This window comes from Schistocerca americana, chromosome 2 (assembly GCF_021461395.2).
Source record: "Schistocerca americana isolate TAMUIC-IGC-003095 chromosome 2, iqSchAmer2.1, whole genome shotgun sequence".
NCBI lineage: Eukaryota > Metazoa > Arthropoda > Insecta > Orthoptera > Acrididae > Schistocerca > Schistocerca americana.
Window position 1 is genome coordinate 917,149,238 of NC_060120.1, and position 16,959 is coordinate 917,166,196.

Sequence of the window (16,959 nt, forward strand, 5' to 3'; positions counted from 1 at the left end):
CGGGTAAGGGGTGAGAGAGAAGAGGAAGTAGGAGAATACAAGGTCTACCTGTCAGGAGTCAAAGCAGGAATAGCACAATGGGGTGTAGGGCTTTACATCAGGAAAGAAATGGAACCCTGCGTAGTTGCAATAAGGTATGTAAACGAACGACTGATGTGGATAGATTTGACAGTGTCTAGCAAGAAAATTAGGATTGTGTCAGTATATTTGCATTGTGAAGGGGCAGATCAAGATAAGATGGATAGTTTTTATGAGGCACTCAGTGATGTAGTTGTTAGAGTAAAGGACAAGGACAGTGTTCTGCTCATGGGTGATTTTAATGCCAGGATTGGAATTCGAACAGAAGGGTATGAAAAGGTTATGGGTAAATTTGGAAAGGATATGGAGGCCAACAGGAACGGGAAACAACTCTTGGATTTCTGTGACAATATGGGCTTAGTAATCACAAACTCCTTTTTTAAACATAAGAACATACACCGGTATACTTGAGAAGGCAGGGGAACCAGATCTGTCATTGACTATATAATAACAGACCAGGAATTCAGGAAGGCTGTGAGGGACACACGTGTATTCAGGGGATTCTTTGATGACACTGATCATTATTTAATCTGCAGTGAAGTTGGGATTGTGAGGCCGAAAGTGCAGGAGGTCAGGTCCATATGTAGGAGGATAAGAGTAGAGAAACTTCAGGATAAGGAAATCAGGCACAAGTACATAACAGCGATCTCAGAAATGTACCAGTTAGTTGAATGTAGTCCATTACAGTCATTGTGAAGGAATGGACAAGGTACAGGGACACAGTACTAGAAGTGGCTAAAGAATGTCTTGGAACAATAGTGTGTAAAAGTAGGATGAAGCAAACAGCTTGGTGGAATGACACAGTCAAGGCAGCCTGTAAAAGGAAAAAGAAGGCGTATCAAAAATGGTTACATACCAGAACCCAGGTAGACAGAGAAAGTTATGTTGAAGAAAGAAACAAAGCCAAACAGATAATTGCAGCACCCAAGAAGAAATGTTGGGAAGACTTTGGAAACAGGTTGGAGACTATGGGTCAAGCTGCTGGAAAACCATTCTGGAGTGTAATTAGCAGTCTTCGAAAGGGAGGTAAGAAGGAAATGACAAGTATTTTGGACAGGTCAGGAAAACTGCAGGTGAATCCTGTGGATGCCTTGGGCAGATGGAGAGAATATTTTGAAGAGTTGCTCAATGTAGGTGAAAATACGATCAGTAATGTTTCAGATTTCGAGGCAGAATGGGATAGGAATGATGATGGAAATAGGATCACATTTGAGGAAATGGAGAAAATGGTCAATAGATTGCAGTGGAATAAAGCAGCTGGGGTGGACGAAATTAAGTCGGAACTCATCAAATACAGTGGAATGTCAGGTCTTAAATGGCTACGCAGGATAATTGAAATGGCCTGGGAGTCGGGACAGGTTCAATCAGACTGGACAGAAGCAGTAATCACACCAATCTTTAAACATGGAAACAGAAAACATTATAACAACTACAGAGGCATCTCTTTAATCAGTGTTGTGGGTAAAATCTTCTCAGGTATTGTTGAAAGGAAAGTGCGAGTATTAGTTGAGGACCAATTGGATGAAAATCAGTGTGGGTTTAGGCCTCTTAGAGGTTGTCAGGACCAGATCTTTAGCTTACGGCAAATAATGGAGAAGTGTTATGAGTGGAACAGGGAATTGTATCTATGCTTTATAGATCTAGAAAAGGCATATGACCGGGTTCCTAGGAGGAAGTTATTGTCTGTTCTACGAGATTAAGGAATAGGAGGCAAACTTTTGCAAGCAATGGATAGTCAGGCAGCAGTTAGAGTTGACGGTAAATTGAGTTCATGATTCATAGTAGTTTCGGGGGTAAGACAAGGCTGCAACCTCTCTCCACTGTTGTTCATATTATTTATGGATCATATGTTGAAAACAATAGACTAGCTGGGTGAGATTAAGATATGTGAACACAAAATAAGCAGTCTTGCATATGCGGATGACTTAGTTGTGATGGCAGATTCGATTGAAAGTTTGCAAAGTAATATTTCAGAGCTAGATCAGAAATGCAAGGACTATGGTATGAAGATAAGCATCTCCAAAACGAAAGTAATGTCAGTGGGAAAGAAATATAAACGGATTTAGTGCCAAATAGGAGGAACAAAGTTAGAACAGGTGGACGGTTTCAAGTACTTAGGATGCATATTCTCACAGGATGGCAACATAGTGAAAGAACTGGAAGCGAGGTGTAGCAAAGCTAATGCAGTGAGCGCTCAGCTACGATCTACTCTCTTCTGCAAAAAGGAAGTCAGTACCAAGACTAAGTTATCTGTGCACCGTTCAATCTTTCGACCAACTTTGTTGTATGGGAGCGAAAGCTCGGTGGATTCAAGTTACCTTATCAACAAGGTTGAGGTTACGGATATGAAAGTAGCTAGGATGATTGCAGGTACTAGTAGATGGGAACAATGGAAGGAGGGTGTCCACAATGAGGAAATCAAAGAAAAACTGGGAATGAACTCTATAGATGTAGCAGCCAGGGCGAACAGGCTTAGGTGGTGGGGTCATGTTACATGCATGGGAGAAGCAAGGTTACCCAAGAGACTCATGGGTTCAGCAGTAGAGAGTAGGAGGAGTCGGGGCAGACCAAGGAGAAGGTACCTGGATTCGTTTAAGAATGATTTTGAAGTAACAGGTTTAACATCAGAAGAGGCACCAATGTTTGCACTGAATAGGGGATCATGGAGGAATTTTATAAGTGGGCTATGCTCCAGACTGAACGCTGAAAGGCATAATCAGTCTTAAATCATGATGATGATGATGATGACTAGCTGTAATGTATATGTAAATGCAAACTACTCTTTTAAATGTTCGGCATCTAGCGGTCTCGAAGCTCTTCAGAAGCTTTTCAGGCATAGCCTACTCAACAATTTGAAGAAAAGTTTACAATAAGAGTTAGAACATAACAATACGTTGAAAACAGTGTAAGTTTGTTTTGTACGTTACTACAGTTCCATTCGATCCATCCATGAGTTGAGAGGTCACTTCGTTATGCATGTTATCCAATTTAACAGTTCACAGGAGGCTTATGGAAAAAGCCTTTTGTTTCCAAATGGCAGCCGGCAGAGCGGCAGGCAGTCACTAGCGTCGTAGGAGTGTGGTATTAAGATTTGCCTCAGACTGTTGTAGTGGTATAATTCGTGAGTCCATGTGCTGAACATTGTTTTATGGGCTGTGCAGAGGGAACACTTCTGTCTTTATTTCACGAATTAGATGAAAACTATTTTCAAACTGGACTTAAGAAACAAAGTTTGCTTATAAAGGTAAGCTATCCACACTACACTAAGTCATTAAAAAATTAATGAAAAACAAAAAGAAAATTTCATTTTCCTTGGAATAAAAGGTGTCTTTTTCAGATAAAATTCAGTCATCAAATAAATTTTATTATGCTTCACCAGTTTCGGCAAATTAATTTGTTATTTTCAGAAGCCTACATAATTAGGGATATTACAAATCTTTAGACTTGACTATACATTTATGTAATATATAAAAGGATATTTGAGAGACTTACTTAGTATTGGTTTAGCAGATGTCAATATCTTCTTCATAGAAGAATAATGCCATGTATGTCCAGAAGTGGACATATTGTAGGTGATTATTTTACACACTGATTGATAATTTGCAGTAACTGAATCACATCTATGTATCTGTGCTAGCAGCAAAGAACATATATAAACGTATATATAAATACATAACCACATATATAAAGAAGTTATATATAATATATTTGAAAAACAACATGACACATAGTTCTAATATACTGTATAAAAGGAAAGGGCTCATTTTCGCATTTAATAATAGATGATAAGCAATCAATATATTGTCTGTTTTTTATGCAGGTTGATCATTCAATAATTACATTTGACTTTAGGTGAGAATGTTTATATATTTCAAATTCTTCTAAAAAGTTTATTTTGTAGCCCTTGTTAACAACATGTAATGGTTGGAAACATTTTACATTTGGACTACTGAAATATTTTTTAAAGATCATGTGCATGTGCGAAAGTTCTTACGTTTCTTCTCTATGTACATAACTTTAAGTAATGCCGACAACGAACAAGCACAGATGGAGAGGAAGTATGTGTTTTTGTTTTGAAATGTTCTGCAAAAGTTGATTTATATGAAGTCTTACCAGCTTTGTCGAGCAAGTGTTCACGAAAGTAGGGTCTTAAATGCTCTTCCTCTGATCTATATAAAACCCCAGATATATATTACATTATATTTTATGTACTCCAGATTTGTTAAATCTGTTAGAGGTTTATTCGTGATCACTTCAGATGACTTCTGAGTTCAAAGGAACACCAAGTACAACTCAAAACGAATTAACTGAATTGCTTACCAATGTCATTAAGGAAGAGTTATGTCATGTAGAATTCTTGCAATGTAACGGACGAAACTTTGGGTGCTTATAATAAGTCACAAATGAGTATTATTCTCAGGTTTTGTGCACAAGACGGTCCCATAGAAAGATTTATTGGTTTTACAATGTTTATTGTGAGAAAACTGCTCAGGATTCATCAGAAATTATACTCAGTTACTTGATATTTAGGGAGTTACTGACTAAATAGTCAAACGTATGATGGAGCCTCAGTAATGGCATGTAAACATGAAGGTGTCAAAAGTTTTGTTAAACGAGCAACCCCATGAGCTATATTTTTGCACTATGATGCTCAAAACTTAATCTAGTGCTCTTACATTGTCCTAAAAATATCAGAGTAGTCAGGCTTTTCATTTACAATCTTTTAGCATTCCATTAATTTTTAGCAAGTCCTCAAAGAAAACACAACTCTTGGAAAATAAAGGATTCAGATTGCCTCAAACATACACTAAACGCTGGAATTTCAAATCACGAGCTCTTCGGCCAATATAGCTTAAACAGCATGAGTCGAAATACGTTTTCCAAAATATGACAACAGATTATGATGATTGGAATGCAAAGCTGTTATACAGTGATTCTAGCTTACTTAGCGCTCTTAATAAAACTCAGTTCCTTTCCTGCCTCAACTTTACAGAGAAATATTTGTATATGTTGACCATCTCTTTGCACTCTGCTCTAACACACAATTGCATGTGTGTTACTATGTGTAATGCTGAAATCAAGAAGGCCATCAGTTTGTTAAGGATATTCGATCAGAAAAAACTGTTACCTTGTATATTGAAAATTGTAACAAGCAATTTCACAGTGAATTAAGTGTTTGTGAACGTGACTTCCAGCCTCTTAAGATGTTATGAGTTCTTAGACAACATTATAGTGCAAAGGGAGAGCATTTTGGAGGTTTTCACCTCTTTCTGTTTGTAGAGTTGCGCGGTAAAGATCGGCTTCGAAATTATAAATGATGTTTCGCAACAATGAAACTGAACAGCTCTCTCACAACTTTCCAGTTCATCATCAAAGAATGACTGTAAAATAAAAATTTTCCCATTTCATCGTGACACTATCTTGTACCCCCCCTCCCCCCCCCCCCCATGAACCATGGACCTTGCCATTGGTTGAGGAGGCTTGCGTGCCTCTACGATGCAGATAGCCGTACCGTAGGTGCAACTACAATGGAGGGGTATCTGTTGAGAGGCCAGACAAACGTGTGGTTCCTGAAGAGGGGCAGCAGCCTTTTCAGTAGTTGCAGGGGCAACAGTCTGGATGATTGACTGATCTGGCCCTGTAACACTAACCAAAACGGCCTTGCTGTTTTGGTACTGCGAACGGCTGAAAGCAAGGGGAACCTACAGCCGTAATTTTTCACGAGGGCATGCAGCTTTACTGTATGGTTAAACCATGATGGCGTCCTCTCGGGTAAAATATTCTGGAGGTAAAATAGTCCCCCATTTGGATCTCCGGGCGGGGACTACTCAAGAGGACGTCGTCATCAGGAGGAAGAAAACTGGCGTTCTATGGATCGGAGCGTGGAATGTCAGATCCCTTAATCGGGCAGGTAGGTTAGAAAATTTAAAAAGGGAAATGGATAGGTTAAAGTTAGATATAGTGGGAATTAGTGAAGTTCGGTGGCAGGAGGAACAAGACTTTTGGTCAGGCGAATACAGGATCATAAATACAAAATCAAATAGGGGTAATGCAGGAGTAGCTTTAATAATGAATAGGAAAATAGGACTGCGGGTAAGCTACTACAAACAGCATAGTGAACGCATTGTTGTGGCCAAGATAGACACGAAGCCCACGCCTACTACAGTAGTACAAGTTTATATGCCAACTAGCTCTGCAGATGATAAAGAAATTGAGAAATGTATGATGACATAAAAGAATTTATTCATGTAGTGAAGGGACACGAAAATTTAGTAGTCATGGGTGACTGGAATTCGAGAGTAGGAAAAGGAAAAGAAGGAAACGTAGTAGGTGAATATGGATTGGGCTAAGAAATGAAAGAGAAAGCCGCCTGGTAGAATTTTGCACAGAGCATAACTTAATCATATCTAACACTTGGTTCAAGAATCATGAAAGAAGGTTGTACACATGGAAGAACCCTGGAGATTCTAAAAGGTTTCAGATATATTATATAATGGCAAGACAGAGATTTAGGAACCAGATTTTAAATTGTAAGACATTTCCAGGGGCAGATGTGGACTCTGACCACAATCTATTGGTTATGAACTGTACATTAAAACTGAAGGAACTGCAAAAAGGTGCGAATTTAAGGAGATGGGTCCTGCATACACTGAAAGAACCACAGGTTGTACAGAGTTTCAGGGAGAGTATAAGGGAACAATTGACAGGAATGGGGGAAAGAAATACAGTAGAAGAAGAATGGGTAGCTTTGAGGAATGAAATACTGAAGGCAGCAGAGGATCAAGTAGGTAAAAAGGCGAGGGCTAGTAGAAATACTTGGGTTACAGAAGAGATACTGAATTTAACTGAGGAAAGGAGAAAATATAAAAATGCAGTAAATGAAGCAGGCAAAAAGGAATACAAATGTCTCAAAAATGAGATCGACAGGAAGTGCAAAATGGCTAAGCAGGGATGGCTAGAGGACAAATGTAAGGATGTAGAGGCTTATCTTAAGATGGGTAAGATAGATACTGCCTACAGGAAAATTAAAGAGACCTTTGGAGAAAAGAGAACCACTTGCATGAATATCAAGAGCTCAGATGGAAACCCAGTTCTAAGCAAAGAATGGAAAGCAGAAAGGTGGAAGGAGTATATAGAGTGTCTATACAGGGGCGATGTTCTAGAGGACAATATTATGGAAATGGAAGAGGAGGTAGATGATGAAATGGGAGATATGTACTGCGTGAAGAGTTTGACAGAGAACTGAAAGACCTAAGTCGATACAAGGCCCCGGGAGTAGACAACATTCCATTAGAACTACTGACAGCCTTGGGAGAGCCAGGCCTAACAAAACTCTACCATCTGGTGAGTAAGATGTATGAGACAGGCGTAATTCCCTCAGACTTCAAGAAGAATGTAGTAATTCCAACCCCAAAGAAAGCAGGCGTTGACAGATGTGAAAATTACCGAACTATCAGTTTAATAAGTCACAGCTGCAAAGTACTAACGCGAATTCTTTACAGACGAATGGAAAAACTGGTAAAAGCTGGCCTCGGGGAAGATCAGTTTGGATTCCGTAGAAATGCAGGAACACGTGAGGCAATACTGACCCTACGACTTATCTTAGAAGCTACATTAAGGAAAGGCAAACCTACGTTTCTAGCATTTGTAGATTTAGAGAAAGCTTTTGACAATGTTGACTGGAAAACTCTCTTTCAAATTCTGAAGGTGGCAGGGGTAAAATACAGGGAGCGAAAGGCTATTTACAATTTGTACAAAAACTAGATGGCAATTATAAGAGTCGAGGGACATGAAAGGGAAGCAGTGGTTGGGAATGGAATGAGACAGGGTTGTAGCCGCTCCCAGATGCTATTCAATCTGTATATTGAGGAATCAGTAAAGGAAACAAAAGAAAAGTTCTGAGTAAGTATTAAAATCCATGGAGAAGAAATAAAAACTTTGAGGTTTGCCGATGACATTGTAATTCTGTCAGAGACAGCAAAGGACTTGGAAGAACAGTTGAACGGAATGGACAGTATCTTGAAAGGAGGGTATAAGATGAACATCAACAAAAGCAAAACGAGGATAATGGAATGTAGTCGAATTAAGTCGGGTGATGCTGAGGGAATTAGGTTAGGAAATGAGAAACTTAAAGTGGTAAAGGATTTTTGCTATTTGGGGAGCAAAATAACTGACGATGGTCGAAGTAGAGAGGATATAAAATGTAGACTGGCAATGGCAAGGAAAGCGTTTCTGAAGAAGAGAAATTTGTTAACATCGAGTATTGATTTAAGTGTCAGGAAGTCGTTTCTGAAAGTATTTGTATGGAATGTAGCCATGTATGGAAGTGAAACATGGACGATAAATAGTTTAGACAAGAAGAGAATAGAAGCTTTCGAAATGTGGTGTGACAGAAGAATGCTGAAGATTAGATGGGTAGATCACATAACTAACGAGGAGGTATTGAATAGAATTGGGGAAAAGAGGAGTTTGTGGCACAACTTGACTAGAAGAAGGGATCGGTTGGTAGGACATGTTCTGAGGCATCAAGGGATCACCAATTTGGTACTGGAGGGCAGCGTGGAGGGTAAAAATCGTAGAGGGAGACCAAGAGATGAATACACTAAGCAGATTCAGAAGGATGTAGGTTGCAGTAGGTACTGGGAGATGAAGAAACTTGCACAGGATAGAGTAGCATAGAGAGTTGCATCAAACCAGTCTCAGGACTGAAGACCACAACACAACACTATCTTGTACTACCAAGGCGGAGCCGACTGGTGTGCCCAGGGTAACATACTATAAACGTGGTAAATTTTTCCGCCACATATTTTTACTTTCTCGGTGTTACTGTTGCTGTTTCTCTCTTTTCATTAGGTCCACTTCATGGTTTAGAACACATGTTTCATAACGGATGGATTATTGTTATTTATCTTACATTACACGTAGTTTTATGACTGATGGGTCACATATCCAGCTACTTTTACGTAAGTTTTTATTACTTGTAGTTCATGTTGCCTGTGGAGCCAAGCAAGGTAGGATTATACACTTTCCCTCCATTTGTATCCATCTAATTGATTTCGTACTTTTTGTAGACAATCTGATGATGCCCCAAAAGGGTGAAACACGTCATTGACATTAAAAAATAATTTTGCAACCGAAACTTTTTTTTAGAAAACTGGGAAATAGGTTCGGAACATTTACATTGACAAACATAAAATTTATCTCCTACATACCTTCACAAATCCATAACGGACAATGATATTCAAAATTTTGTAACGAATAGCCTGTCTTATCATACCGATGTTTACATTTCCTATCACTACACCTTCTTCTGAAAGAAATATGAGCGCCCTTTTAAGAATTAAAAATTGTCTTCGCAAATCAGTGACAAATGACAGGCTAAGCTCTCTCTGCACAACTTCCACTTAAAAAATCATGGTTAAACATATGAAGATGACTTGATTGATAACGATGCTACCAAGAAAAAGTGACGGATGTATCTCCTGTAGAAAAAGATACAAATAATCCATTAGCTTCGCCACTGGCATCTGGTAATTCCTTTACGAAGAAATTGTTTTCGAATTCAGTTGACAAAAGTCAAACCGACACATCACTGTCATGATTATTGTAACATGCAAATAAGTAAGCACCATTCTTATGAGCATGTAACTACGCGTGGATTGCTGTCTTCATGTCATCCAGATGTCCACGCCACTCCACTAAGGAAAGAGTATTATGCACCCGAGTGTGTTCAGCCTGCTTGCAGATTTGAAGATTCCAAATTCGTTCGCCTATAGCGTCTGGAGGCTAAAGTTTTGTTGAGTGAACAGGTCCATGTCCATTCTGGGCACTTTAGAAGAACGATCTGCAGCTTCATCCACTGAACACCAAATATGCGCTATCAATTGCACGGAATTCAATAAGAATACGATTCGTCTCAAGTGGACACCTTTTTCCAGTCATCATTTCTCCGAATGAAATGTTCATTACACTAGGACATGAGACTTTCGGATGATATGCTGCTTGTCTACAAGATAGCCCATGTATTTTAGTTAGCGTGTGATCCATGTTTTGCAGGGATATGTTGTGGGGCTGACCGCCGCTTTATTGGGCAGTCAGCTGCCTTAAAATATAAAGGGATCGGTTGATTGGGAGACGTCCTGAGGCATCAATGAATCGTCTGTTTGGTGCAGGGAGGGGGGGGGGGGGGGGGAAGTTTGGGAGTAAAAATCGTAAAGGGAAAGTAAAGGCTGAATAGAGTAAGCAGGCTCAGATGGCTGTAGATTGCAGCATTTATTTGGAGATCACGAGGATAGATATGCGGAGGGAGCTTTATTAAACGAGTCTTCGGACTGAAGACCACAGTAACAGCAGCAACAACAACAACAACAAAAGTTCAAATGTGTGTGAAATCCTACGGGACTTAACTGCTAAGGTCATCAGTCCCTAAGCTTACACACTACTTAACCTAAATTATCCTAAAGACAAACACACACACTCGAACCTCCGCCGGAACCAGCCGCACAGTCCATGACTGCAGGCAGCAACAACAACAATACCCGAACTGATGAAAATATATTTTTATTGTATTCTTTACAGTTGTGTCAATGGCTCGGTTCATTTACGAAATGTCTTGAGTGACTTAACGATCTGCGCGATTTGTCACGCATCAGACACCAACAAAACTCTTAGTATATATACGAATATTGATATCTGTTCTTTCGGACATGTCCGAAAGAACAGATACCATCACAGTAACCATGCAGCTCGTTAGAATGAAATTACAACCCTTAGCTGCTTACAGACGTTGACATATGTCAATGGGGTCAGATGAAAATGTGTGCCCCGACCGGGACTCGAACCCGTGCCCTCCTGCTTAAATGGCAGACATTCTATCCATCTGAGCCACCGAGGACACAGAGGATAGTGCGACTGCAGGGATTTATCTCTGGCACGCCTCCCGCGAGACAAACATTCTCAACGTATTGTCCCGCACTACATTTGTACATGTGCGAAAGAACAGATACCAATATATATATATATATAAGGCTCAGCTCACCGGCCACTTGACTATCTTGTTCTTCTGTGCGGATGCACAAACAGTACCGGAACTCTTACGGGAATCAGCAACGCGCCGCGGGTAATGAGTATAATGGTCGGGGGCACTACGAATACGCGCGACCGCTACGGTCGCAGGTTCGAATCCTGCCTCGGGCATGGATCTGTGTGATGTCCTTAGGTTAGTTAGGTTTAAGTAGTTCTAAGTTCTAGGGAACTGATGAACAGAGGTGCTAAGTCCCATAGTGCTCAGAGCCATTTGAACCACTACGAATAATGTAGTGCGGGACAAGACGTTGGGAATGTGAGTCTCGTGGGATGCGTACCAGAGAAAAATCCCTGCAGTCGCACTATCCTCTGTGTCCTCGGTGGCTCAGATGGATAGAGCGTTTGCCATATAAGCAGGAGATCCCGGGTTCGAGTCCCGGTCGGAGTACACATTTTCATCTGTCCCCGTTGACATATGTCAAAGTCTGTAAGCAACTAAGCGTTGTAATTTCATGGTAATTTCAAAACTCCATCGCCTTGACAGAAATCGACAACCACGTTTAAGCAATTACAAACGCTATAGAACCGAACAAGAGAGGAAACTGAGGGTCCTCCTTGCAGAGGGAAACATTAATTTTGGGGTGTTTTAGTGGCGTATGATAATGCAGTTTTTGCGATAGTTATTTAAAAAAAGGCATTTACCTCGACTATCGACGTGGCACTCGTACATTCGACCGACCACTACGATTCCAAAGAGCCCTTGGCTGCATTTTTACTCATACGGTAGGGCTCTCTCTGTAAAAGCCAGTAGGGCTCTCTCTGTAAAAGCTAGGAATCCTTTCACGATTTTAACTCGCCACACATCTAATCTGCAATCAATACTTGACTAATGGTTGGAAAAATTTTACATTTGGACTACTGAAATATTTGTTAAAGATCGTGTGCGCGTGCGAAAGTTCTTACTTCTCTTCTCTACGTACATTATTTATTTTATTTAGCGTATGGCTCGTAACATCACAGTAAAAATTACAGAAACAACACGATTTTAAAAAAATCATATATGTATAAACAGAACAATAAATAACAGTTTGTATATAAGGACACCACCAATTGTAAATTTACACTCACAGAAGAGCAATCACAAACAAACGTCCAGCTTAGATAATATGTAGTCGATTGCCTCTTGGGTCGCCATTAGGAAATCCTGCACGATGTGTTTGACCGTCTGTCTCTCAGCGCTACAGTCGCAAGCGGCCGAAGGAAGTTTACCCCATCTGTGTAAGGAGTCGGCACATCTCCCACAGTTGGTTCTGATGCGATTAAGAGTTGACCAAACTTTGCGAGGGCAATCAAATCTTTATGGTTTACTAAAGATGCATGGCATACTGTGGCAGTTTAGTGCTGTTCTGCTCTCCCATTCCTCTTTTCATCGGTCATTTATTTTAAAGTTCGTTTGGTGCAGCGCCTGTGCGATCTTTAGTGGAGGATTCCTAGACCGGAGTCGGTTTCCTTGGATGTCGTGAGTATCTTCATGGATTTGTAATTGAGAGTTGGTCATGATTTTTTGATATTCTCTAACCAGAGCGTGTTCTCGGCGCAGGTTAGGAGGGGCTATGTTACTGAGAACTGGCAGCCACACTGTAGGAGTGTACAGGACATTAAGTGATGCCGACAACGAACAACTGTAGAACACATCGTGAGACAGAGAAATGTTGTAACTGCCGTTTCCCGGTCCATTCACATTAATGTCACCACCTGTCAAAACCTGAATAACTACTTTTTGCAGCGCGGACGCGCAGGAAGACAGTCAGAGAGGTTCTGGAAGATACCGTCAGGGATGTAGGGCCATGCCGACTCCAGTGCCATGACCCGCTGCGATAGGTTTCTCGGTCGAGGATCCAAGGCGCGAACAGCCCGATCGAGATGGTCCCAGAGCTTCTGAAATGGTTTAAAATACGAGGAGTTTGGCGACCGTGGCAGTACGGTAAATCCATCCCGGTGCTTTTCGAACCATTCACGTTAAATGCAAGCTGTGTGAAAAGTTGCCTTGTCCTGCTGGTAGGTGCCATCGTGCCTAGCAAAAAACAAACTGCATTTAGCTATTGACAAGCCCAAAGAATAGATGCAAACTTGTGTTGATCCACTGTGCCATACAGAATGACGATATCACCCAGGGAAAGCCACAAAAACATTCTGCGGACAATAATGCTCTCTCTTCCGGCCTGGACCATTCCAGAGATTGTCGCAGTTCCGTACATGCCAACGGTCATCTGTCTGAAGGTGCATAAACAGTCTTTTGTCTGAGAAAGCCACCTGTGGACGCCCAGTTGCGGTACTGCTACGCAAATTCCAGCCTTCATCGCCTATGAGCAGCAGCCAGCATGGGTCCATGAACCAGGGGCCTGCTGTGGAGACACATACGCAGCAACGTTTGCTGAACGGTCGTTGTTGTTGTTGTTTTTTGGGGAAGGAGACCAGACAGCGAGGTCATCGGTCTCATCGGATTAGGGAAGGACGGGGAAGGAAGTCGGCCGTGCCCTTTGAAAGGAACCATCCCGGCATTTGCCTGGAGCGATTTAGGGAAATCACGGAAAAACCTAAATCAGGATGGCCGGACGCGGGATTGAACCGTCGTCCTCCCGAATGCGAGTCCAGTGTCTAACCACTGCGCCACCTCGCTCGGTGAGCGGTCGTTGAGAAGACACTTTTGGTAGCCGTTTTGTTCGCCTGGACGGTCAGTTGCTGAACAGCTGCACGTCTCTTCGCCCTACAAATCTCCGAAACCGTCGTTCACCCCTGTTATCTATGGCCCGAGGTGCAACACAATGGCCTCAGCGCCGGTCTTGGATAGCGTCATTTTCCTTGAACGATATGCTTTAACCATGGCGGCACGCGAACTGTTTGCTGACTTAGCCGTTTCGTAATTTGGTTGGTTGGTTGGTTTGGGGGATTAAAGGGACCAGACTGCCATGGTCATCGGTCCCGTTTCGTAATTGCTTTCGCACTTGGCTCAAAGGCCAATTCTTGACGCGAGACTAATCACTCCGTTTCCGCATTAACGACAACGACTGCACTCTTTTTTCCGCATTCGCCCGACACGCTTCGTATAACCTCCACTCCTTATGTTGCCACCTACCATCTGTGGGTGGTTATTGCAGGCTGACGCCGAACATAGGCGGTGATAACATTAATGTGACTGCACCGTGTAATATGTTTTAATCGGTGTTAAACGTTTGGACAAACCATTGTGACGTAAAATGTTTTAATCGGTGTTAAACGTTTAGACAAACCATTGTGACGTCCCTATTCAAGTAACGTAATAATACGAGTATTATACGTATTATTGCAGTCACCCAGAATGAACAAATGAATAATGTCAGGCGTCACAGTCATTCCTCTGCTTTTTCCCTGTTTTAAAATACTGTCGGGGACTGCGTGCTTTGTAGTTGCACTCTACAATGCAAGTTAACACGTCGGAGTGGGATACGAGCGTGAAGTTGTGCAATAACTCGGGGCGTGTCTCTGAGAGGTGCCAGCCAGTATCAGTCCGATAAGCAGTGACTTTCTGTTTTTCGAACAACGGCGCTCATCCCTGTGATAATAAGTGCGTTGTAAGCCGTGGACGATAAGCTGGACTCGAGTGATAAGAGTCTGTCACCGGTGTTGACGAGTAACACTATCGATGTAACTTAGATTCACGTAATATTTTCCATGCAGCAGCTTGAAGATCGCCCTGATGAACTGCTAAGTCCCTAGTTAACAAAATGTAGGTGGCCCACTCATATTTCTTTTCATACTTCCATACAAAACACAAAGGTAATAAAATTTTATTTAAGTAATTTACGCACTAACAGAGGCTATGCTCCTTCATTTTTGAACTAGTATCTAACTACACTCCTGGAAATGGAAAAAAGAACACATTGACACCGGTGTGTCAGACCCACCATACTTGCTCCGGACACTGCGAGAGGGCTGTACAAGCAATGATCACACGCACGGCACAGCGGACACGCCAGGAACCGCGGTGTTGGCCGTCGAATTGCGCTAGCTGCGCAGCATTTGTGCACCGCCGCCGTCAGTGTCAGCCAGTTTGCCGTGGCATACGGAGCTCCATCGCAGTCTTTAACACTGGTAGCATGCCGCGACAGCGTGGACGTGAACCGTATGTGCAGTTGACGGACTTTGAGCGAGGGCGTATAGTGGGCATGCGGGAGGCCGGGTGGACGTACCGCCGAATTGCTCAACACGTGGGGCGTGAGGTCTCCACAGTACATCGATGTTGTCGCCAGTGGTCGGCGGAAGGTGCATGTGCCCGTCGACCTGGGACCGGACCGCAGCGACGCACGGATGCACGCCAAGACCGTAGGATCCTACGCAGTGCCGTAGGGGACCGCACCGCCACTTCCCAGCAAATTAGGGACACTGTTGCTCCTGGGGTATCGGCGAGGACCATTCGCAACCGTCTCCATGAAGCTGGGCTACGGTCCCGCACACCGTTAGGCCGTCTTCCGCTCACGCCCCAACATCGTGCAGCCCGCCTCCAGTGGTGCCGCGACAGGCGTGAATGGAGGGACGAATGGAGACGTGTCGTCTTCAGCGATGAGAGTCGCTTCTGCCTTGGTGCCAATGATGGTCGTATGCGTGTTTGGCGCCGTGCAGGTGAGGGCCACAATCAGGACTGCATACGACCGAGGCACACAGGGCCAACACCCGGCATCATGGTGTGGGGAGCGATCTCCTACACTGGCCGTACACCACTGGTGATCGTCGAGGGGACACTGAATAGTGCACGGTACATCCAAACCGTCATCGAACCCATCGTTCTACCATTCCTAGACCGGCAAGGGAACTTGCTGTTCCAACAGGACAATGCACGTCCGCATGTATCCCGTGCCACCGAACGTGCTCTAGAAGGTGTAAGTCAACTACCCTGGCCAGCCAGATCTCCGGATCTGTCCCCCATTGAGCATGTTTGGGACTGGATGAAGCGTCGTCTCACGCGGTCTGCACGTCCAGCACGAACGCTGGTCCAACTGAGGCGCCAGGTGGAAATGGCATGGCAAGCCGTTCCACAGGACTACATCCAGCATCTCTACGATCGTCTCCATGGGAGAATAGCAGCCTGCATTGCTGCGAAAGGTGGATATACACTGTACTAGTGCCGACATTGTGCATGCTCTGTTGCCTGTGTCTATGTGCCTGTGGTTCTGTCAGTGTAATCATGTGATGTGTCTGACCCCAGGAATGTGTCAATAAAGTTTCCCCTTCCTGGGACAATGAATTCACGGTGTTCTTATTTCAATTTCCAGGAGTGTACATAATCATCATTACTAGAGACAGTGAAGCTACACGTGACAGGTAACTCTTATTAGCTTCCTTCTCGTAGCAAGGATAAAAGATTAGGGGCTCCCCATCATGAAGTTGTAATACAATGTCCTTAATGTGCCAAAAGCGTTTCTACAGTAAACACATTTTCAGGCTTCTTCCTATTTATTGTGGAATATAACTCAATTTTCGTGCTTCCTTAGTCAATTTGGGCAACGGCCTTGCCGCAGTGGATACACCGGTTCCCGTGAGATCACCGAAGTTAAGCGCTGTTGGGCGTGGCCGGCACTTGGATGGGTGACCATCCAGCCGCCATGCGCTGTTGCCATTTTCCGGGGTGCACTCAGCCTCGTGATGTCAATTGAGGAGCTACTCGACCGAATAGTAGCAGCTTCGGTCAAGAATACCATCATAACGACCGGGAGAGCGGTGTGCTGACCCCACGTCCCTCCTATCCATATCCTCCCCTGAGGATGACACGGCGGTTGGATGGCCCCGGTAGGCCACTCGTCAAGTTGAACATTACGAGAA

At 43.0% G+C, this 16,959-nt stretch overlaps 1 pseudogene; it reads left to right on the plus strand.

The window, feature by feature from the left end:
• The first annotated feature begins 16,639 nt into the window (after positions 1-16,639).
• Positions 16,640-16,756, plus strand: LOC124596840 (annotated as a pseudogene).
• The last annotated feature ends 203 nt before the right edge of the window (positions 16,757-16,959 follow it).